At 43.1% G+C, this 24086-nt stretch overlaps 1 non-coding gene across 1 annotated transcript; it reads left to right on the top strand.

Annotated features, from left to right (window-relative positions):
• Positions 1–8462: 8462 nt before the first annotated feature.
• Positions 8463–23650, top strand: LOC100358059 (proline-rich nuclear receptor coactivator 1). Its single transcript, XR_016225728.1, has 4 exons — positions 8463–8546; positions 14832–14908; positions 21995–22786; positions 23122–23650. It is a non-coding gene; the product is annotated as a proline-rich nuclear receptor coactivator 1 (transcript).
• Positions 23651–24086: the final 436 nt, after the last annotated feature.

Here is a 24086-nt window from a genome sequence, read left to right as displayed (position 1 = left end):
AAATGTAGACTTGCTAAGTACAAATTTTATATGAGTTTTGAAATGTCACACTAGCCCATAAATATGTACGACTCTTGTTGATAGCATTTAAGTAAAAATACCAACATGTTACTTGGTGTATAAAGTTAAGGGGTTTTAAATGATTAATGTCACAACTAATATTATGGTATTTGAAAATGGTTAATTAATACAAGCAAAAACATAACCTGAACTGTTCTTTCTTGTCATGTTCAGTTAAAGGCTACTATGCTGTGTTTTAAGTTGGTGACGGATATTTATTTTAGATTGTTTCCTTTAATTAAGAAAAATGGTAGTATGTTCTCATGTGTATGTGAAATTGAATAGCAATTGTATTGCAATTGAATGCAGTTGTTTTGCATCAGAGGAATACAATGAATACAAGATAAGCTTTTTTCATATTTGAGATTTTATTGGTTTTTGAGAATCACTACAGAGACATTTCAATTTGTACACTATTTTTAACAAACGAAAAATTTAAAAATTGAGGGTTTGTCATTCTTTTTAAATCTTTTATTATTTTTGAAATAGTGTATTTTTTAATTTACCTCATAAGAGCTTTATAGTCCACTCAATAAAGAGTTCAGCTAGTAAGGAAGAATATAGGCAAGGGCAATAAGAATAATCAAACAAAAAAAAGTCCTATCTTTATGATCAGTTATGAACTTAAACTGATCACTTTAGTTAGATGGCATTAAGTGTCAAAGGGATCACATAAATAAGACCAAGTGTCTGCTAAAAACAATAGACAGAATTAAAAAGGAGAGAATGATCCAACATGGGAAGCAGGCCACACAGCAGACTCATAGAATGACAAATACCCTAAACAGCACTCTGGCCTCGGAACCAGCCCTTAAGGCATTCGGATCTGGCTAAAAAGCCAATGAGAGCATTTTAGGCATGAAAAGCCAAGAAACTATGGCAAAAAATCTCTCACATGAAAGATCTCTGAGAATGAGATCCCAGGGGGAAAGAAAGGGCCATCAAAGAGGTCAGTACCTTTTCTCTGAAAGGAGGAGAGAACTTCCACTTTGATTATGGCCTTGTCTAAATAATGTTGGAATTTGTGGACTCCAGAGGCTTCCATAGCTTGGCAGCTCATGACCCAGAGCCTAGGGTGATCACTGACGTCAAATATAAGAGTGTCAGTTGTTAAATCAACAACAGGTATCACTGTGCACTTGCTCCCCATGTAGGACCTCTGTGCTTAATGTGTTGTACTATGAGAATTAACGGTAAAACTAGTCTTCAAACAGTACTGTAAACTTTGTGTGTCTGTGTGGGTGCAGTCTGTTGAAATCTTTACTTAGTAGAGAGTTGATATTCTGTATATAAAGATAATTAAAACTGAATCTTAATGAAGAATGGGTTGGAAGAAGGAATAGGAGTTGGGATGGTTTGTGGGTTTGAGGGCAGGTATGGGGGGAAGAACTGCTATAATCCAAAAGTTGTACACACGAGATTTATATTTAGTAAATCACAGGTTTCTATAAAAATGTCTACTACAGTCATAACACAGTAAATTTTAAAATGATCATGAATTATTAAAATTATAGTAGCATATAATTCTTAACAATTTGACAATGATATAAAAGAAAGTTTGACAAAAGTATATTTGCAGCAATACTGATACACCCAGGCATTAATTTCTTTTCTGTTTTTCTTTTGTTGTTGTCTGATTTTTTTAAAAGAAAATTTTAGCTCCCATGTATAAAGGAGAACATCTAATATTTGTCTTTCGGTGTCAGGGTCATTTCACTGAGCATGAAATCCTCCAGTTGCAATGATATTGATGATAATAACAGGATTTCATTTTTTATAGTTCTGTAATACTCAGTTCTGCATATGTGAATCCAATTTTGGCAGCACCACTGATTGAATAGATTATACTTTTTTTCAGTGTATAGTCTGAGCAGTTTCATGAAAAATCAATTGGCTTTACCTGTTTGGATTAATTAATTAATTAATTTCCACTATCATGCTGCTTTGATTGCTATAGCTTTGTAGTAAGCTTTGAAGTCAGGTATTCTGATGCCTCCAAGTTGATTTTTTTTTTATTTTACTCAGGATCATTTTGGCTATTCTTGATATTTTGTGATTTCTTATGGAATTTAGGATTATCTTCTCATTCTGTAAAAAATGTCATTGGTGTTTGATAGTAATTTCATGCAATTTGTAGGTTGCTTTACAGGTATTTTAATTATACTAATTCTTCCAATCCATGAGCAAGTTACATTTTTCCATTTTGGGCGTCCTTGATGATTTATTTCTTAACATTTTAGAATTTTCATTGTAGATATCTTTCACTTAATTGGTTACATTTATTCCTAAATGTTTTATTTTTGTCCCTATTGTGTATGGGATTCATTTTTAGATTTCATTTTTGGCAAATTGGTTATTAGAATATAAAAAAGCTACTGTTTTTGTATATCAATTTCATAACCTGTAACTTTACTGAATTGGTTTTTCATCTTGAACCATTTTTTGGTGGCGTGTGTATATTTTTCCATGCACAATATCATGTATTCTACAATGTTGTTGAATTCAGTTATTGTTAGTAGACGTGTTGAGGTATATTTCATGTTATAAATGTAAGAGCATGTCAAAAAGGCTTAAAGTTTACCTGTGGAAAATTTCTCTGTTGTTTGCTGTATGGGAATTAGAGTAGTCCCTGGTAGACTTGTGGACTGCCATTGCTAATGGAGTGCGTGGGTTCACCCATTGGTTTATCACTGCTTTCTGTGTCCCCCAACAGACTCCCAGTGAGACCGTGAGGCTTCTTAAGGGAAGGCCTATACTCAAGGTTGTGTGCTGAGTGTTGCTGGCAGCAGCATAAAAGTAACATGGTCTCATGGGATCATTTCAGACATTTGTATCTCCACCTGGGTGATGCAGAGTCTTGTGTGTTGTGGGATGGTGAGACTGGATGCACCAGATGACTGCTGGCTGCCCCTCACTTGCTGCCAGGCACCACCAGGACATGGTTAAGAAAGTAGCTGCTCCTCTGCACCTGTCTCAGATGGTGAAGTGCCGTATCTCAGACACCGGGGAAGTCCACACAGAGGTACACACCTTGCTGAGGATGGAGACACAGAGCCTGCTCAAAGCCTGGACAGGGGCACATTGAGAAGGGCAACCTTGCTGTGTTCCTGACAGGAAGTAGTCTACAAATCACTTGGCAACAGACTTGGCAGCTGGCAGCTGTCACCGAACTGCTTCAAGATCCTGTCAAATTTGTCTGGAAAGTACAGATGGCTCCATGTTTGCACAGAGGGTGAACATAAACTGTCCCTTTTTCTACTGCAGTGGGCGTCCAGAGCATGTCAAACACCACACTGCAGCAGGAGCCTCTTTATTTCAATGGACGGTGTACAATTAAGAATAAAAGAGAGCTACTGAGGCTGAGAGGCATTCCTCCCTGAGTATGTGCAGCCAGCACCCCGAATGTCAAAGCTGCCCCAGCACAGTCCCAAACAAGCTACCTTGGCCCCAGTGGAATTATTTATTCACTTACTTAAGCATTGTTCATTATGTTTCTTTGAATGACAAGAAAACAAATTTCCCATTGGCTGGATCACTCCACTTGAGTGGCAAGGGCCCAAATATCTGAGCCATCCTCTGTTGTTTCCCAGGGTATGCATAAGCAGGAACCTGGATTTGAATTCACGCCCAGGTATTGATCCTAGATACTCTGTAACTGGATGCTGGCACCAAAATGATGTCTTTAGTTGCCATGCCAAATACAATGTATTGATGCCTTTAAATTCTAATTTATTAGAATGGCAGTGTGAGATAGAGAAAGATGTTTTCATCTGTTGGCCTCACCCCCAGAGCCTGCAAACATTATGGAAGGGCTAGGCCAAAGTTGGAAGCCAAGAACTCTATCCAGTTCTCTCAGATTGCATTTCTCTGATGACTACTAATAGGATCATATATATGTCATTTTGCATTTTTTTTCTTTTGAGACCTGTCTTTTATGGTTCCTTGCCCATTTTTTAACTGGATTGGATGCTTGCTGTTGAGTTTGTTGAGTTCCTGATATAATCTGAATTTTAATCCTTTGTTGGGTTAGTAGCTTGCAAATGTTTTTTTCCCTCTCTATTGGTTGTCTCTGCACTCTATTAGGTTTTCTTTGCTGTACAGAAGATTCTGTGTTTGATGGAATTGGCTCCTCATTAAATGTTTTGTGTAATTCATTTGTAAAGCCATCAAGTCCTAGACTTTTATTTGATGGGAGGATTTTAATTACTGCTTGAAAATCATTACTTGTTGTTGGTCTGTTTAGGTATACTGTGTATTTGATTTATTTATTTTTTTTAGTAGGCAGAGTGGAGAGTGAGAGAGAGAGAGACAGAGAGAAAGGTCTTCCTTTGCCGTTGGTTCACCCTCCAGTGGCCGTGCTGATCTGATGGCAGGAGCCAGGTACTCCTGGTCTCCACTGGGGTGCAGGGCCCAAGCATTTGGGCCATCCTCCACTGCACTCCCTGGCCACAGCAGAGAGCTGACCTGGAAGAGGGACAACCGGGACAGAATCCAGCACCCCAAATGGGACTAGAACCCAGTGTGCCGGCGCCGCAAGGCAGAGGATTAGCCTAGTGAGCCGCGGCGCCAGCTTGATTTATTCTTGATAGGGAGTGTGAATCCAGTTTATGCATTTCTTCAAGATTTCTAATTTTTTACAATATACTTGGACAGTTCACTTCCTTGCCAACATTTGTATTCCTGTGGCATCCATTGTATTTTTTCTCCCTTTTGCTTTGTCAATTTTAAAGTTTTCTTATTTAATTTTTAAAACAATTTTTTATTTTCTTGTTTATTTTATACTTTTAAAAAGTTTCAATTTGATTTACTTCTGCTCTTGTCCTTTGGATTTGCTTTTGAATTTCTTCAGTGACCCATGGGACATTTAGGAGTATGTTGTTCAATTTCCATATATTTGGATATTTTCTTTCATTTTTGTTGATTTCCAGTTTTTTCCTGTCTTGTTAGAGAACAGTCATGGTATGATTTCAGTTTTTAAACTTTATTGATACTAGATTTGTCTAATATATGGTCTGTCCTGGAAAGTGTTCCATGATTTGGTGAGAAGAATGTGCAACTATTTAATAGGATCATTAGGATCTTGGCTGTATGGTATGTTTTAACTCTTTTGGATCTTCATTGATGTTCTGCTGAGATATTCTGTCCATTGTTAACAATTAAAGTCCCCCACTGTGCTGTAGTGGAGTCTGTTTCTTTTGTTAAAATAATATTTGCTTGATATATTTGGATGTTACTGTGTTAGGTGTATGCATTTTTAAGACTGTTGTGTCTTCTTGCTGAATTGGGTCTCTTGTCAATATATAATGTCCTTTGTATTTGTTTTACAGATATTGATGTAAAGTCCTTTGTCTGATATGAGTATACTATGATATGAGTATACTATTACAGTTTGTGTTTTCTACTTGTATCGTAAATCTTTTTCTCATTAGTCAGTTTCTGTCTTTGTGTAACTTTACCTGTGAAGTAAGTTTCTTGTAGGAATATAAAGTTGGGTCATACTTTTTAAAAAGTTACTTGACCAAACTTTTTCTTTTTACTGTAGAATTTAAATCATTAATATCCAAGCTAGATATTGATAGATAAAAAGTAAGTCCTGGCCAGCGCAGCAGCTCAATAGGCTAATCCTCCGCGTGAGACGCCGTCATACCAGGTTCTAGTCCCGGTCGGGGCACTGGATTCTGTCCTGTTTGCCCCTCTTCCAGGACAGCTCTCTGCTGTGGCCCGGGAGTGCAGTGGAGGATGGTCTAGGTGCTTGGGCCCTGTACCCGCATGGGAGACCAGGAGAGGCACCTGGCTCCTGGCTTTGGATCAGCGCGGTGCACTGGCCACAGCGTGCCGGCCGCAGTGGCCACTGGGGGGTAAACCAATGGCAAAGGAAGACCTTTCTCTCTATCTCTCTCTCTCTCACTGTCCACTCTGCCTGTCCAAAAAAAAGTTTAAAAAAGAAAGTCCTGCCATTTTTTCAATTGATTAGTGATTGCTTTATTTCTCAATTTCTGCCTCTATTATTTTTATTATTTAGTATATTGGTAGTCTTGCTTTATAAGGTTGAATCCTCTTTTTTCTTATTTTGTACATCTATTAGTGAATTTAGTTCTCTTGTATGTTTTCATGAAGGTTATTTCTAATGTAGGAGTCCATTTAGGATTTCTTGTAGTACTGGTCCAGTGGTGAATTTTTTCAGGGTTTTCTCCTCTGGGAAAAACTTTCTCTTTCACTTCCAAAGCATTGTTTCACTGGATGTAATAGACCTGGTTGGAAATATTTTCTTTCAAGTATTTGATTTTTTTTCATCTTTTTCTCTTCTGGTCTCTATGACATCTGCTGAGACATCTGCTGTGTGTCCAGTTGTTTTCTTGTGTGTGTAACTTGAGACTTTTCTCTGTCTTATGGATATTCTCCTTATCCTTAAGTTGACAATTTCATCATAATATATTTCTCAACAGTTTTTTTTAAAGATTTATGTATGTATTTGTTTTTAGTTAGTTAAGTTAGTTATTTGACAGATAGAGTTAGACAAGTGAGAGAGAGAGACAGAAAGAAAGTCTTCCTTCCGTTGGTTCACCCCCAAAATGGCCACCATGGATGGTGGTACGCCAATCTAAAGCTAGGAGCCAGGTGCCTCCTCCTGGTCTCACATGTGGGTTCAGGGGCCCAAGCACCTGAGCCATCCTCCACTGCCTTCCCAGGCCACGGCAGAGAGCTGGACTGGAAGAGGAGAAACTGGGACTAGAACCTGGTGCCCATATGGGATACTAGCACCACAGGTGGAGGATTAACAAAGTGAGCCATGGCATCAGCCCTTTATGTATGTATTTGAATGGCAGAGTCACAGAGAGGCAGAGGCAAAGGGAGGGGGGAGAGGTGTGTGTCACCTTTAATCTCTTGGTTCACTCTCCAAAAACAGCCAAGGCTGGGCCCCTCCAACCCAGAAGCCAGGAGCTTCCTCCGTGGATGCAGGGGTCCATCTTCTAGTGCTTTCCCAGGCCATAGCAGAGAGCTGGATTGGAAGTGGAGCAGCCAGAACTCGAGCTGGCACCCAGATGGGTGCCCCTTTCCTACTTTTCCTTCGGGTATTACTGTAACATGAGTATTTGCTTAATTACTAGTTTTCTGGATAGGAAGTAGGGCTGCTGGGAATCAAACTTGCACCCACATGTGATTCCAGCATTACAGGCAACAACTTACTCACTCCACCACAGTGCCAGTCCCCAGTGATTTCTTGATTTGTGTTGTTTTTCTTATTCACAGTGTGCATTGTTTTTCTCATTTATTTTAACTGTCAATGTGCTCTTGCATCTCGTTGAGTTTCCTTAGGATCACTGTTTTGAATTGTTTTTCAGGTATTTCATAGATTCTCTTAAAATCATGATCTATTTCTGGAAAACTATTGTGTGCTCCATTGGAGGTTTCATGATTCCTTGTCTATTCAGTATTTCCTCTGTCCTCATGTTGCTATCTGTGCATCTTATATAACACTTGATCTTTGTGGAGTAACTCTCATTGGAAAATAATTTTGTTTAGATTGAATGCAGGTGTAATTTGGTTGTTGCTTTGGCCTTGTTTCTAGTGAGCTCAGAAATGAAACCTCTGAATGATTTCTTATGTTGTTTTGAATATCAGCAGTGTCTGTGAATGCCATAATTGTCTAGCCTGCAGAAGTTCATGGAGGTAGTAATATAACTTTGAAGTGTATGTGTGTTTCCAATGGTGAATTTCTGCAGATCGTGGGGAGTTGATGTCAGTCACTTTGGGGTATGGGATGGAAGTAGCCACAATCCTGGTACTGTGGGCAGAGAGGAGGTTGTCCTGTTTTCCGTTTGGGCAGGCCTGAGTGCTGCTGGGGCTTTTGGCACCAGTACTTGTTACCTCATTCTGTGTATGTCCCTATGACCATCCACAGTTTCTTTTGTATGGGCATTGTTGATGCTCATGTTCGTAGCACAAAAATCCTAGTGCCAGCACTAGGGAATATGAAGGAGAAATTGCCCAATCCTCACAGAGTAAATACAGTTCTATTGGTGATTGTGCTCTGAGAGGTAGGTGTCTGGAACATTAGAAGGCAAGTAGTAGGGTCTTTTCTTGGTCTCACATGACAGTTTCAGGTAACTAACTCTGGGGGATAGAGTACAAATTATCACAGTTCTGGACCTGAAGGGAAGCAAGAGTTGTTTATTTTACTAGGTCCCACAACATAGTGCTGAGATTTCTGCATGGGCACCCATGAACCTGAACTACCGGAAGGCACAAAGGATCTTCCCCAATCCCATAGGGAAGACACTTGTGTTCTGAGACCTTTAGAACCAAGAGTTTCAGTCCCAATCTTTCAGGATGCAGTACTGTTCTTCCCCAGGTCTCATCTTTCATGCACAGGTTATGATGGATTATGAGCACTGGCAAGTATGGATGTAGAACACTTGAATGCAAGTGGTATCTTCTCCAGTTTTCACCAGATGGACACAGGTGACTCTGGAATATGGCTCAATGTAAGACTGTAAGACTCAATGTTACCCTACTCAAGTCTCAGTATGTACTAGCAGGTACGAGCCAGAATTAGCAGCATGGATTAGCAGATAGAACCTTTCCCAGGCCATGGGAGACAAGTACACTTGTCCCTGAGACTTATGGGACAGTCACAGACTCTGAGTTGCAAGATTCTCACCAGATTCCTTGAGGTGGGACTCATGTCAGTCTGGGACTATAACTAACACCGCACAGTACCAGAACTACAGGAATCAGAGGGCTACTTATGCAGCTCCCACATTGTGGTTTCAAGTTATACTAGGTTTTGTGCCCTAGAAGATCCAGGCCTGGATTAGTGTCATGCTATTAGGTCCTTCCCTAGGCATTATGGGGGATAACAGGTATTGCTGGAACTTAAGAAACCAAAAGTCCCAGTCAGAGTGCTACAGAATGCCCAAGAGTTTTTATGTAGGTCTCACAAGAGATTATGAGTTATGTTAGAGATTGTGGACTGGCAGGTGCTGGCCTGAATTGGAGGAATTCACACTGGGGCCTTCAGATCCCACCAGTGCGTATGAGTTTTTCCAGGAATTCTAGCACCAAAAGGCACAGTCCTAGAGCTGCAGGACACAGAAGGGACACCTGCATTTCCCACAGAGAATGCAAGAGTGATACTGCATATTATGCCCTAGTCACCCAGTCTGGTTCTTGTAGTGCAAACTATCTTCAGGTTTATATAAATCAAAATATCAAAATTGGGGGCCAGCACTGTGGCTTAGCAGGTAAAGCTGCTGCCTGCAGTGCTGGCATACCATATAGATACTAGTCCGAGTCCTGGCTGCTGCACACCCAATCCAGTTCTCTGCTGTGGCCCAGGAAAGCAGTAGAAGATGGACAGAGTACTTTGGCACCTGAACCCATGTGGGATACCTGGAAGAAACTCCTGGCTCCTGGCTCATGGCGGCTGTCTGGGAGTGAACCAGCAGATGGAAAACTTTTTTTCTCTCTCTCTCTCTCACTCGCTCGCTTTCTCTCTCTCTCTCTCGCTTTTTCTCTCTGCCTCTTTCTCTCTGTTTCTCTGCCTTTCAAATAAGGAAATCAATCTTGAAAAATATCAAAATTGGTCAATAGATGCTTGACATCTTCTTTCCATTAAAATGGGCAGAGGGATGTGGAATGACTGATTCCAGCCATAATTTTTTATTAAAATATGCGACATGTAAATCAAAATATTAAAGAGCGATTGAATATAAGATCCTGAGACTCTAAGGTTGTGCCTGTTGCTTGAATGTATTTCAGTAGTATGTGAAAGATGTAATTAAGAAATAGCTTTAATTTGGTTCAGAAATTTTTGATATCCATACATTTGTGAGATCTTTATTATGATTATGAAAACATTTTAGTGCTTATTTTTACTTATGTGATCTGCAGAGCACATGTGCATACTTCAAAGAAAAGAGAGAGAAAGAGAGAGCTCCTCCATCTGATGGTTCACTGCCAAGATGCCTGCAATAACTGGGCTGATAGAGGACAAGGCCAGGAGCCTGGAGTTTCCCACAGAGATGGCAGAACACAAGTATGTGAGTCTTGTGTCAGGACCACAACCTTCCAGGGCTTGCAGTTAGTGTGAAGCTGGGTCAGAAACAGAGTATCTGGCATATGAACCAACACTGTGATATAGGAGATAGACATTCATAGTAGCAGCTTAACCACTGTGTCACATACTCACCCACACAAATTGTAAAGTACCTCACTTTGGAGAAAGACGTGAAGCTTGTTTTTCCATTTTTGCCTTTGCCTTGAAAACATAAAGTCAGTAAGTAGATTGAGAAATATTTGCGGGCTGGTGTTGTGGTGTAGTGGGTTAAACCACCACCGCCTGCAGTGCTGGCATCACACATGGGTGCCAGTTCAAGACCGAGCTGCTCCACTTTCCTGTCCAGCTCTCTGATATGGCCTGGGAAAGCAGTAGAAGATGGTCCAAGTCCTTGGGTCCCTGCACCTGCGTGGGAAACCCAGAGTTTGTGCTTGGCTCCTGGCTTTATTTGGCACAGCTCTGGCTGTTGCAGCCAATTGGGAAGTGAACCCGTGGATGGAAGACCTCTCTCTCTCTCTCTGCATCTCCTTCTCTCTCTATGTAAATCTGACTTTCAACTAAAAATAATTAATAAATGTTTAAAATAAGAGAAGTATTTGGCATTGCAAAAAAACCAAGTGAGTGCAGTATCTCCCAGTAGGGTTGATTCCTAGTAAAACCTGTAGGATTTGATTGGAATTCTAAGAGGTACCCCTAAAACAGTGCTGGACAAGAAATATCCTGGCTTTCCTTGAGATTGAGATTTTGGTAGGTAATCTCAAATGTATACTGGATTTCGAGTTCACAGAATTCGTATACCCTCAATCATCTGCCAAACAGAAGCTCCTGGCTTCCCTGTGGCATGATTACATCACCATAGGACTCCATTTTATCTCAGCTCAATTCAGAAAAATAAAATCAGTTTTGGAGAAGCTAAATCCTTGATGTAACAATGTACCTAAAAATGTAAAATGTATGTATCTCATATTATTGGCTGCAAAATATACAAAGAAAAAATGACAAAAGTTGGTGAGGAAAACAGTACACAAGCAGAATGGGAAATTTTTACATTCTGCTCAAGAGTGAATATAATGTTCAGATGAAGTGTCAGTAAGGACACAGATGATTTGTATAGCAGACCATTTTAACTACATATTCCATAGTTTGTAGTAGTAAGAAAGGTGACTTTTAAGCACGTACAGTACAATCATAAAAATTTAGCATTTCTATGTATGAAACAAGACTGAAAGCAAGTTTGAAACCAGTGAAATCACACAGGGCTTTTTTTCTAATTAGGATGCATTTTATCACTATTACAAAAGGAAAATAATATTTCCACAAAAGAATACTTCAGCATAAATAGTAAGTAACAAAACACAACAGTGTTGACAACACAGTGGTGTTGGATTCTAGTTAAGTGTTTTTGTATGGAAGAAGCACCCCAGAACTGGACTCTCCTAGGTATGAAATTGAAGTATCAGAAGATACAGCAGGGCTTGAAGTCAGAATAGCCCCAAAGGGAATGGGACAGACTCTATCCATGACAGGCAGCCTCTCTCAGTTCTTGTTCGTGGTTCTCATGGGGGTCTGATATTGTTTGTGGCTGTGTGCTAAAGGAAATAAAAGTTAAGCTATTAAAATAGTACTTACCTTTATTTCTCAAATTTGGGTCAAACCTGTTTCTAAATAATATTCAGGTGAAAGTGAAAATGTGAGGACCAGTCCTGGCTTAGGTCAACAGCCTGGGTTATCACCAATCCTAATTGGAAAAGGACACAACATATTTTATATGGAAAACTTAGCAGGGTGCTTTAGACTTGCATTTTGTCTGTCTTATTTTAAAAGGCCTTCCATGTTTTGTGGACTAGGATAGGGCTAAATTTCCTCTTCCAGCATCTTGCCTTTTACTTAGAGAAGAATTTTAAGTACAGGCACAGACACTGTGTGCAGTGTGATAAGGTTTATCTGTGGAGTGAGATGAATACACAAGGGTATGAGGGCTTTGTTTAGGGAGAGTGGGCCAGGAATCGTAAAGAGGGACTTCCATACCCTGCTTGCCATGGGCCATGAAGGGACAGAGAGAGAGAGGGAGAGAGAGCCCCCTCCATTTATAAGGTTTTTTTTATGAGTTTTGAAAAGAGGAGTGGTTACAGAGTACTACCCCCAGATCCCAGGTAAGAGAAGGTACATCCTGGGGTGGGGTCATTGGATTGACAGGTGTGTTGACAGTGCTGCATGGGTGTGGGGGAGGTGTGGTCTCCAGCTCATGAACTGTCTACCTGACTTTTCCCACATCACATACTGCAGGGTTATTTAATGAATCACTCATTATTTTAATTAAAATACCGTTTTTGTTTTACGAATGTCACACATTCAGTGCAGAAAATATATAAAACATTTAAACAACAAGTAAAATATTCTATAATATACACATATATAATTGCCAGATAATGATTGTTATTTTTTGTTCTAGAGAATTCCAAACTTTATTTATATACACTAATCAGAATATTATTTTATGCCAAGAATTCTCCCTGTTAGATAATTGAATTATGCTTTTGAGGAGAAACTTTTTGAGATGTAATTTGTATATCATAAAATTCATCATTTTTAAGTGTATAATTCAATGACCTTTTTGTAAATCTGTGGTTGTACAGTTCTCATTACAGTCTTATTTGAACTTTTTCATTCCCTATAAAGAAGACTTGTGTCCATTTGCAGTCACTCTCACTCCTTAACCTCTAAGTAACATGAGATGATGCTAAATTTAATAGCATTACAGTTCAGTAAGATGCATTCAGGTAACTGAGAAATTAAGACTTTGAGACACACTAAACTGAACACTTGATGAACACATACTCATAATGGAACACTTTGAAATGTATGAGATCTCAATATTGTAAGTGAGGCACAGAAGCTTTTTTAAAGGTAATATTATGAACCTGAGGAAATAAGAATAAAATCTGCCTATTTAAAATGTATAATTATAAGCTAAATGGATATAGAGTTTGTCAGTGTGGTTTTTCCAATAATGTCTTTAGATTATCGGGATTATGAAAACAAGTACTTTTTTGTTAAAACAATTATATAGTAGTGAAAACTATCATAATGATATTAATATATGGAAATTTTGAATATGAAATTTAGGGCTAAATTACTACCCATGGTCTGTGTCTTCAATATTGTAAGCAGCAGACATTAATGTAGTTTCGGATTAACACCATTTTGTTCCCTGGTTGATGGAGCTTAAACAGTGTATACTGCTTTAAATTTCTACCTCTTGCAGATCCTTATTGGAGGGAGTTTTCCTTTTTATTATTATTTTTTAAATGTTTATTATTCCATTTCAGGTAGCTTGAAAAGTAGAGATGACTAATGCTTTAACCTTTTCTTGGAGAAAAAGAATAACTCTTGTTGTTGAATATTTCCAGATTATTGTGATTGCTTTAAAAGACCTCTGTGGCAATTTGGATTAGATGGACTTAATAATGTGCTTGTAGCATCAAAGTCATGTCTTAATAGGAACACTTACTCGTAAATCTTTAGGGTTTTATTGTCACTTAGGATAGGGAGTTACTACTGGAGGTCGCATCTGACTAGTGGGGGTAGGGACCTGTGTCTGCATACAGTGAGGGAAGTTTTGTGATCTTTACTTCTACAATGCACAGCAGGGTTCCATGGAGTACACTTGACTTATCAAATTAGGAAAGGTTATAACCTGAATTTTTAAAAATCTGTTTCTCATCTATGTGTCCATCTGTACATGGCAGATGTTTATGTGGTGTGAATTCTCATTACCTGTATGAACGAACTTGAAATTAAGGGGAATTTTTTTCCCTTAAATATTAAAAGGAATGAAGTTTTGAAAAACATCCATTGAATGAAAATGATTGCATGCCATTTTTAAGTAATTTAAAAGTGTTTTTTATTCATTGTCTAGTGGTGTTTTTTTATTTTTTTACAACTTGTGGCAAAACAGATGATCTTTGTTTTTCTCACACAAGAAAAACAGTTTGAGACCAGTGGGTTGATTTTATTAATTAAAAGTGTTTTGCTATCAGGTGATTTCTGTAACAATGATACTTACTTTTTTTATTTTTTATTTTTTAATTTATTTTTTATTTTTTATGTTGACAGGTAGAGTTGTAGACAGTGAGAGAGAGAGAGAGAAAGAGAGAGAGAGAGAGAGGTCTTCCATCCATTGGTTCACTCCCCAAATGGCCTCAATGGCCAGAGCTGGGTCAATCTGAAGCTCAGAGCCAGGAGATTTTTTCAGATCTTCCACAGGAGTGCAGGGGTCCAAGGATTTGGGCCATCACTCTTGTTTTCCCAGACTACAGCAGAAAGCTGAATCCAAAATGTAGCAGCTGGGACTTGAACTGTCGCCCATATGGATGCTAGATGGTAGGCTGTAGCTTTATGCACCAGGCCCCAGAGCAGGCCACCAGAACTTATAAGTCCTCTGCCCAAGGAGACAACCCTCATCTCTAACTTATGCCTCAGGGACTAAGATGGAATGGGAGAGTCCTCCAAGATGGCCTTGGGATTCCATGGCCCTGGCCTCCTCCTTGGGCCAACCTGCTTGCAAGGGGTGCGTGGTAGCATGCAGACTGCCAGGGAGGGGTGCTGTCGGGGAACACATAGTCTGCCCAGTGTTCAGGGCTTCTAGCCAGCAAAGCCAGGAGGCCTGCTCAGCAACTTGTTCTCTTGCATTTCCTCTTGGCACCTGCAGACACCAGACAGTTCCTGTAGGTACAAGTCCAGTGTCCGGTCCCCGCCTTGCCCCCTCCTGCAGATGGGCTATGAGAGGTGAGTTGAGCAGCGAGGGTGAGAAGTGAGCTGAGCAGGCTGTGGTGGAGTGCTGGCAGGAGAGGGGGGCACTGCGGCACACCTCTCTCTGGCGTGAGTCACCATGCCTGATCCCCATCAATGACCAGGCATGACGGCTGCCATGTCAGCATAGGACCCAAGGCTGCCTGAGGCCTTGTGCTGAGGGCTGGGAACAATGGTGACATGGGTGCACAGAGGCTAGAGAAACATTCTTCCTTCATTTTTATTGTCTCAGTTGTTTTTGTTTGCTGCCAAGGGCTCTGATGTGGAGGCACCCATGCCAGGGAAGGAGGGGCTGCTCTGCTCCTTGTCCTGCCACCACCAACTCTGTTATCCAGTGCACCTCAGGGTCAAGCTCACCTTGGATGGGTGGGTGGGGGTCAGTGCTCACCACAGACTGAGTGGGGCCCTTCTTAACAGACCCTGCAGCTGTGTTTCAAGTCATCTCCTGGGCTCAGGTCTGGAAGCTGGAAAGGAGGTCTCTAATGTCTGACTGCTCTCCCGTCCACCGCTGAGAGCGTGTTTGTGGGCCCTGGGAACAAGGGGAAGTGGCCTTTCAGTGATGCACAGACATGGGCTGGGCCATTCTGGGGACTGTGCAGCCCTGAACCCAGAATTCTCACGAGTGTGTCCAGGGAGGTCTCACACTGTGAACATCCTCCACTGTCCCCCTCCTTGCTCCACAGTGCTTGTTCTCCCACTGGCCTTTAGATCCGGCAGCCTTGGCCGTGGTCCTGTCCATGGCCTCTAGGAAGAAGCATGTTTGTGTCACAGTACTGTTCACACTGCCTATTTCTAAAACAGAATCAAAAGTTAGAGAAATACATATCTGCTGTGTCTGCTGGCTTCTGGTGTTTTCTCTTCTGGTATGTTTGATTTTTAAATAAAATTGCTGGGGCTGGCATTTGTGGCACAGCGTGGGTTTAAGCTGCTTTTTGCATCTTTAGCATCTCCTATGTGAGGGCCAGTTCTACTTCCTCTCCCGCTTACTGCTGAAGTGCCTGGGAAGCAATGGAAGATGACCCTAAGTGCTTGGGTTCCTGCACCCATAGGAGAGCCCTGGATGCCTATGGGAGACCCAGCTGGAGTTCCAGGCTCTTGTTTTCAGCCTGGCCCAGGCTGTTGGGAGCGTTTGGAGGGGTAAACAAAGGATGGAAGATTTCTCTCTGCCTTTCTCTGTCACTGTGCCTGAGGCTTAAGTATATATTGTTAAAAAATACTGATCAACCCCCTAACTAGATTTCACAACCTACTGCTGGGACATACAGGCCTAGGAAATGAATCTACGAGATGGACAAACAAGTGTCTGTGTTGAACATGTGGATGGAAGGATAGATGGATATGTGTGTGAATGGATGGATAGATGGAGGGATGGGTGAAAAGAAGGCTGGGTGTGTGGATGAAAGGATGGGTGGATGGATGAATGGATGCATAGGTGTTAGTTGGATGGGTGATGAATAGATGTGTGGGTGGATGAATGTGTGGATGATTCTAGTGATGCCTGTTTGCCCATGAACCCTTTCAGGGCATCTCAGACCCCTTTCAGGGCATCTCTGGAACTGAACAGAATTTCTCTCTCCAATGTTTGGTAAGAAGGGCTGCCACCCCCTCACTCTGCTCTCTGCTGGAAGTCAGAGGCCTCCCAGGAGGCCCCAGGGCCCCTCCTCACCCTGCTGGTCTATCCGTGGCACCTCCCACCAAGTGAAAGCAGCTTCCCCATCCCTCTCCCCTGGCAATGTCCTCCTTCTCCAGGGCTCTAAGTACTTACAAGACCTTTGGAGGGAACAGCTCCAGTCATGTTAGGCTTTGCATGCATATAGCAGGTGGAGTAGGTAGCAGTGGTTGCTTGTACTGAACTCTGTGCTGTTAAATTGTCTTCAGAGTCTCACCATGACCTCAGGGGTAAGCAGTGCTGTGCTCCCCTTGTATAGACAGCACATGATCATCTGGTTCTGGTCCTGGTGTCTTCACTTCTGGTCCAGCTCCCTGCTAATGCACCTCAGAAAGCAGTGGATGATGACCCAAGTGTTTGCATCCAATGGAAGATCCAGTGGAGTTCTAGGCTCCTGATTTCAGCCTGCCCAAGCCCCAGCTGCTGCAGGCAACTGGGGAATAAAGCAGCCAGTGGAAGATCTCTCTGTCTGTGCCCCCGCCCCCTCTGTTACTCTGCCTTAATAAACTAAATATATCTTTTTGAAAAAACAGAAACCAGATGCTCAGATAGAGCAGGGGAGAGTGCCTGAAGTCACAGGTGGCAATGCTGGGACAAGAGTTCCTTCCAATTAGTTATCTCCTTTCCCCATTGCCGGCCTAGGCAGAGAGCCTGATTGACAGCTTTGTCATCAGGCTGAGTGGCAAACAATTCTGAGAGTGTTTCCTCCCCTCTATGGGCCTCCGTTTTCTGCCCTGTAAAATGCAGACAATAGGACTGTAGTAGGTGCCAAATAAATGCTAAGTATGTGTTTGCTAATGGGAGTCCTGCTATTTATTACTTGGCTATAGACTTGGGTATTTATTTCTCAGATCTCTATCCCATTCCATTGTTATATGTGTTTGCTTTTTATGCCAGAAACATGCTGTTTTCATCATGATAGCTATGTGCATTTTTGAGTTCACATTTTAAATTTACATTATAATCAAAGGCTTAATGCTCTACTAAATAATGAGTACATGTAATAAAAAACATAGTTCTGCAGAAACATATGCAAATGTTTGTGTGTATTTTTTGAAGTTATGCATTAGGAAATTAGGGATGCGGCCAGAGGTTTTCTTTTTCCTCAAGATTGTTTTGTCTATTAAGGGTCCTGTGTGTTTACATATGAATTTTAGGAAGTGCTTCTTCTCATTATGTAAAGAATTCTATTGTTATTTTGACAGAGATGGGATTGATTGTGTATGTTAACTCTAGGTGGTGTTAACCTTTTAATAATATAAACTCTCCAATTCTTGAACATGGGAGACATATCTCTTTTTTCTTTGATTTTTTTCATCAACATTTTGAAATTTTCCCTGTAGAGTTTATTAATAACTTTGGTTAAATTGATTACTAAACATTTTGTTTTGTAGCAGCTATTATGGATGATACTACTTCTATGATTTCTTTATCAACAAGTTTGTTATTGGTATACAAAATGCTACTACTTTTTGTATCTTGAATTTGTGTCATGTAACTTTATTGTATTTCTTGCCAAGTCTTATAGTCTCTTGGTGGAGTTTGTAGGTCTTTCTATAGACAGAAACATATCTTCTGCAAACAGGGAAATTTTGAGTTATTTCTTTGCTACTTATACAGTCTTTTAACTCTTTTTTTATTTTTTCCTAATTTCTCTGGCTAAGATTTCCACTACATTTTTAAGAACAATGAGAGTATATATTCTTCTTTTGTGCTAGATAGTTAAAAAATATCTTCAGTGTTTTCCAATTTAGCATGATATCTATTGTGGTATGTCAAGACTTGTTTAGCATTTATTATATTGATCCTCTCATATTTAATTTCTTTGAGATTTTGCTAATGAATGGGGTAGAATACTATCAGATGCTTTTTCTGCATCCATTGAAATGATTATGAAAGATTTTCATCTTTCATTCTTTTATTCTGATGCATTACACCTCCTGAATTTTATATGTTGAATAATCCTTGCATTTCTTGGAAAAATTTTCCATGATCATGGTGGAAGAGAATTTAATGTGCTGTTATACTCTATGTGCTAATATCTTGTTTAGATTTTTGCACATTGGTTTATAGTTTCCTTTTTGGTTGTTGTTTCCCTATCTGGTTTTGGTATTAGGGTAACATTACCTCTTCAGATAGATTTAGGGGGATTCTTGCTTTTTGGAAAAGTTTGAGAAGACGATTCACTAAAATTTTAGTGGAATTCAGCAGCAAAACCATCTAGTCCTAGGTTTTTATTCATTGGGAAGTTTGATTTACTGATTCAATTTTATTACTAGTCATTAGTGCACTCCAGTATTCCATTTGTTCATGGTACAATTTTGATATATTATATGTGTCAATAAATATATTTATTTATCTTAGGTTTTCCATGTTCTATAGTTATTTATGATAGTTCCTAATAGTCCTTTGTTTTTCTATGGTATCAGTTTTGCAAGATTCTTTTGTATCTCTGACATTATTTTTTTGCATTCTTCTTTTTTTTTTCAGAGAAGGGGTTTATTTTAGCACAGCCTGGGGGTCTATGGAAAAACTGAACAGAAAGACAGAGCGCTCCTTGTGTCTCTTCCTCCTCTGTGCCAGCATTGGGCAGTGGGGCAGTCCTGGGGGCACACAGGTCGCCCTGGCACTGGGTGTTCTGTGGGCCCAGACAAAAACCATGTGTGGTCACCCTGTGGCATCACACGCTGCAGTAGCCCTCTGCCCTCGGCCCACTGCCCCACCCCATCAGCCTCAGAGTCGCTGCCTTCCAAGGATGCCAGGCAGCCGGGAGCCCCTGGAGCCATAGGCATTCATGAGACTGAGCTGTTAACACTCAGGGAGGCCAGGAGACCCCCAGGCTTTGGGAAGACTGGGCACCAACAGCCCACTCCCAGCTGGGGTCTCCAGGGTAGAGCAGGTCACCAGGAGAGGGCCAGGGGAGCCTCACCTGCTCTGGGTTTCCAGGGCCACCCTTGATCAGGCCCTCCCACCATGGTGGCCATAGGAGCAGCTGGCCACTGGTCAGCCATGAGTGGGCGGTGGTCTTGGGCTGTGCTGTGCTGTTTCTCCCTCACCCCAGGCTCTCCTGTGCTCAGCCACCCCATTGAGGGCCCAGGAGTTCCTGGAGGTGGTGTCAGCACTTGGGCCCTCTGTCCCCCAGGCAGGCTCAGAGGCGGCCCCCGGCTAGAAAGAAGCTCCAAGCGGCCTGGGCAGGTGGTGCTAGGGAGGGCAAAGACCACGGGGCAGGAGAGACCATGTCCGAGGAGAGGCAGGCATGGCCACGGGGCAGAGGCAGGCATGCTCATGGAGGGAAGGGCTTCCAGCTTGGAGCCGAGCTGGTGCAGGGTGGGGCTGGGGTGAAGGGGTCACGAGGGGCTTCAAGCCCAGCTGGGAGACCCAAGGCTGGGTAGGGGTCAGAAGTCCAGGGAAAGTAAGGCAGAGACAATGGCAGACCAGGAAGCCCAGAGGATCCTGGGTAGGACCCTTGGGCCATGGGCATGAAGAACTCCTGAGAGGCCACTCAGGGGGCAGGACCGGGGGCTCCATCAGTCCAGGACCCGGGAGTGGCAGCTACCACCTCCACCTCCCACCGGGCCTGAGCCAGCAGCAGGAGGAGCCACAGGGCAGGGCAGCACCAGGCCTAGGTCACGGTCAAGGGCACTTGTGGGGGCACCAGGGGCTGGGGTTGCCGCAGGGGGCTCTGTGGCCTTGAGGGCCTGCTGACACACACCAGCCTCCGTGCATGCGGGAAGGGGCTTGGAACCCTGCATTTGTTTCCCAGAAAACAAGACACAGTGCAACAGGCCCAGAGGAAGCCAAGAACATTCCTCAGTCCCCCAATGGCCAGGTCTCTGCTCCCTCACTGTGGCTGAGTTCCTGGGCCTTTCCAGGAGGGATTGGCTGGGCCCAGCCAGGCACGTCCTCAGTCCTGGTCTCCCCACCTCCATCTCTGCCAAGGCCACTGATTTCACAGCTTCCTCACCCCATCCAGGCCTGTAAACCCTCACCCCATCCAGGCCCCATGGGAGAAGTCCCGAGGCCTCAGAGCCGCAGTCATTCCCCTGCCCCCTGCCCTTGTTGTCCCTGGGCTCTGGCCAAGAGGAGCTGGGGTGGAGGCTGCACTCGTCTCTGATTTCCTCCAGCAGGGCACAGGGTGAGGCCACACTCAGCCAGCTGTCTGCTCTCCTGGTTTGAGACCCAGGGCCTCTGGGCAGCCGAGTATCTGCACCACATGTGGCCAGGTGATGGGTGCCCCCTCCAGGGCAGGGCCTGGGAAGAGTGGGGCCCATAGCAGAGGCAGCTGCTCCCCCCTCAACACACCCCAGCCTCAGCTACACAGAGTCATCCCTGGACCCTGGCCACGCCGGCCACCAGCCTGGCCGCAGCACAAGCCATGAGCCACCGTGCCGTGACTGACGTGGCTTCCCACCTCCACCTCAACTTCTAGTGTCCAGAAAGAGCCCCCTAAAGTAGGCGTCAGACACCACCGCCACCTCAACTAGCAGCTCTCAACAGCCGCCCCCACCCCGACTCCCAGCTCTCAGCAGCCACCCCCTCACCTGGTCACCAGACCCCAGGAACGGCCCTCCCAGCCCAGCTCCTCCGTACCTACCTCAGTCTGCTGGGAGTCATGTCCCCCCTCCCCCTCCCCCATCCCGGCCTCCCCCTCAGCGCTTGGCGTCTGACCCACGAAGGCAGGGGCTGTGATGGCCTTGGTGACTGACCCCAGGGAGCTCCAGGAAAGGACGGATGAATGATCAAATGAAGGAATGAAGGGACCCATACCCAGCCGCTTCCTCCCCGTCCTGCTGGGGAGCCCTCGCCTGGGTCTTGTCCTCTCTCTCCCGCTGGCAGGCCCCATTTGTGGGTTGGATGAGGCTCAGAGAAGGTGTCAGAGTGGGTGAGGAAGGCGGGGTCGCAGCCTGGCACCGAGCAGGCCCAGACCCCACCCCATGCTGCAGGGTTCATCTCCACCAGGCCCACAGTCCCAGACACCCCAGACCCGCACTGGCCTGCATTCTTCTTTTCTTTTCTTGGTCATTCCAGCCACAAGTTTGTTGTGTTTCTTGATATTTGCAAGAAAACAATTCTTCATTTCACTGGACATTTGTATTTTTTAGACTCTATTTCATTTGTTATTTTTCTATCATGGATATTTCTATTCTTTTACTAATTTTTGTTTTGTTCTTTTCAGGGTTTTTGAGATGCTTTGTTAGGTTGTTTATTTGAAAATTTTGCTTTTAGAAATCTAGTTGCTTCTTACTATAAATTTGTTATTATTGCTTTTGCTGTGTTCCCAAGATTTGAGATTTTGTGTCTCCAATATTGTTTGTTTATTTCAAGATAGTTTTAGACTTAACTTCTGGTTTCTTCAGTGATCTGTTGTTCATTTCACAGTGTGTTGGTTACAGGCCATGTTTTTGTGGAATTATCCAAACAGAAGAATCTTATTCCTTTGTGGTCAGACATGAATCACTGTTGCTGCTCTGCCACCGTCCCCGTGGTCTGCGCTTCTTTCTGGCTCTCGCAGCAGAAGCCACCACCACCGCCCTGGAATCACACTGGCTTCACTTCCTCCCCCTCTTCTTACTCTTTTTGCTGAGCCACTTGCTTCCTAGCACTCTGACCTTTGTCTCTGTCCAGCAGCAGGAGCCCTTCATCCTGGATGGCCTGGTTGCGCTGCTTGGCTTTTCTGCTAGTGGTTACTCCAGGACCCTCCTGATGGTGACCACAGCTCCGCTGCCTTTACCCTGGATCCTGGACTCCCGGGTGCTGACCTTGACCCTCTTCCTCCCTCACTTCCTAGGGGGAGACAGCTCCTGTGTGATCCCCCAACCTCGCGCTCCAGTAGCTCTGCCTAACTGCAGCCCTGCAATGGGGGAGGCACCTTCACCCCATGATGGGGGAGGCACCCTTCAGGCGGTACAGAAGAAGTGGTGAAACAAGTATGGGTCAGCCTGGCTGGTCAGCTGTCTGGCCGCTTCCACCAGTATCGCAGCACCGACATGCTGGAGGGTGGCCCAGCCGGGTGGCAGGACATAGGGTGCAGGAGATCCCAGGCCAGGCCACTGTCTTGTGCCTGGCTCCTGGGACGGCAAGCCAACTGAGGGAGCGAACCTGGTCCCTGGGCCACTGTGACCCGCAGCACCTGGCCAACTGCTGCTCAGAGAAGAGGTTTTAAAATCAAAGATGGGGCCGGCACCGTGGCTCAATAGGCTAATCTTTGCCTTGCAGCACTGGCACACTGGGTTCTAGTCCCGGTCGGGGCACCGGATTCTGTCCCGGTTGCCCCTCTTCCAAGCCAACTCTCTGCTGCCCAGGGAATGCAGTGGAGGAAGGCCCAAGTGCTTGGGCCCAGCACCCCATGGGAGACCAGGATAAGCACCTGGCTCCTGCCATCAGATCAGCACGGTGTGCTGGCCGCAGCATGCCGGCCGCAGCAGCCATTGGATTGTGAACCAACGGCAAAGGGAAGACCTTTCTCTCTGTGTCTCTCTCTCTCACTGTCCACTCTGCCTGTCAAAAAAAAAAATCAAAGATGGGAAAATCAGAGAGTTACCCTTTCCCACCGCCAGCTTGTTAATGGTATACACGTGAGGGAACAACCAAAATTAAACAGACAGAAAAGCAAACCTAAGTTGCCAGTAACCAAGATCACTCCTGCCAAAAAAAGAAATGAAAGTAACTTACAGCAGGACTCTGTTTCATCTGATAGAATTCAGAAGCAGGAAAAAAAGCCTTTTAAAAATACAGAGAATATTAAAAACATGCATTTGAAGAAATCAGCATTTCTAACTGAAGTGAGCCAAAAGTAAAATTATGCTGGCATGAAATTTAGTGATCCACCATCTCCTACTGTTCTTCCAGAGCCTCCTAGTCACTGGATGGGAAGCCCTGTTGAAAATTCCAACCAAAATGGGGAGCTGATGGCCATGCACTTGAAAACACTGCTGAAATTCAAACTTAAGATTTCAGATTTCAATACATATGTAAAACATAGTTTTTCCCAACGCCCTGGACTCTTGGAAGTTGGTGCAGATCTGGAAAGCTGCCTTGTTGCAGTGTAAAAGTACAAAAGATGAGTTTAAAAAGCTATATATAAACAGCTTGCATTATATTTTGTATTTTGTAAATACTGTATACCATATATTATGTATATATTATTCATACTTGAGAAGTACATTATAGTTCTGTTATGAAAGTATGTATTTTGCCCTGCCCACATGGCAGGTGATTTGTGTATATATATGCATATATAAAATGTTATATGTTATAATATATATTTTCTATAGATAATGGAGAAATTTTAAGGGTGCTAAAGCACATGGAAAACCAGTTTATTTGCCCAAGGTACTGAGAGTTTACCAAGAAACAGCTGTCAGAGCTCAAGGTGAAGATCTAAACGTGAATAGTTTACCAATGCACTACTGAAGATTAAGTCTGTGGCACAATCATTGTAAACAATGGAGTCTGTCTTTATTTAAATTGATTTCTACCTTCCAA

Source organism: Oryctolagus cuniculus, chromosome 19, assembly GCF_051225735.1.
Source record: "Oryctolagus cuniculus isolate XC-2025 breed Fujian yellow rabbit chromosome 19, ASM5122573v1, whole genome shotgun sequence".
In the NCBI taxonomy this organism is placed as follows: domain Eukaryota; kingdom Metazoa; phylum Chordata; class Mammalia; order Lagomorpha; family Leporidae; genus Oryctolagus; species Oryctolagus cuniculus.
This window is presented reverse-complemented; position numbering and strand designations above follow the sequence as displayed.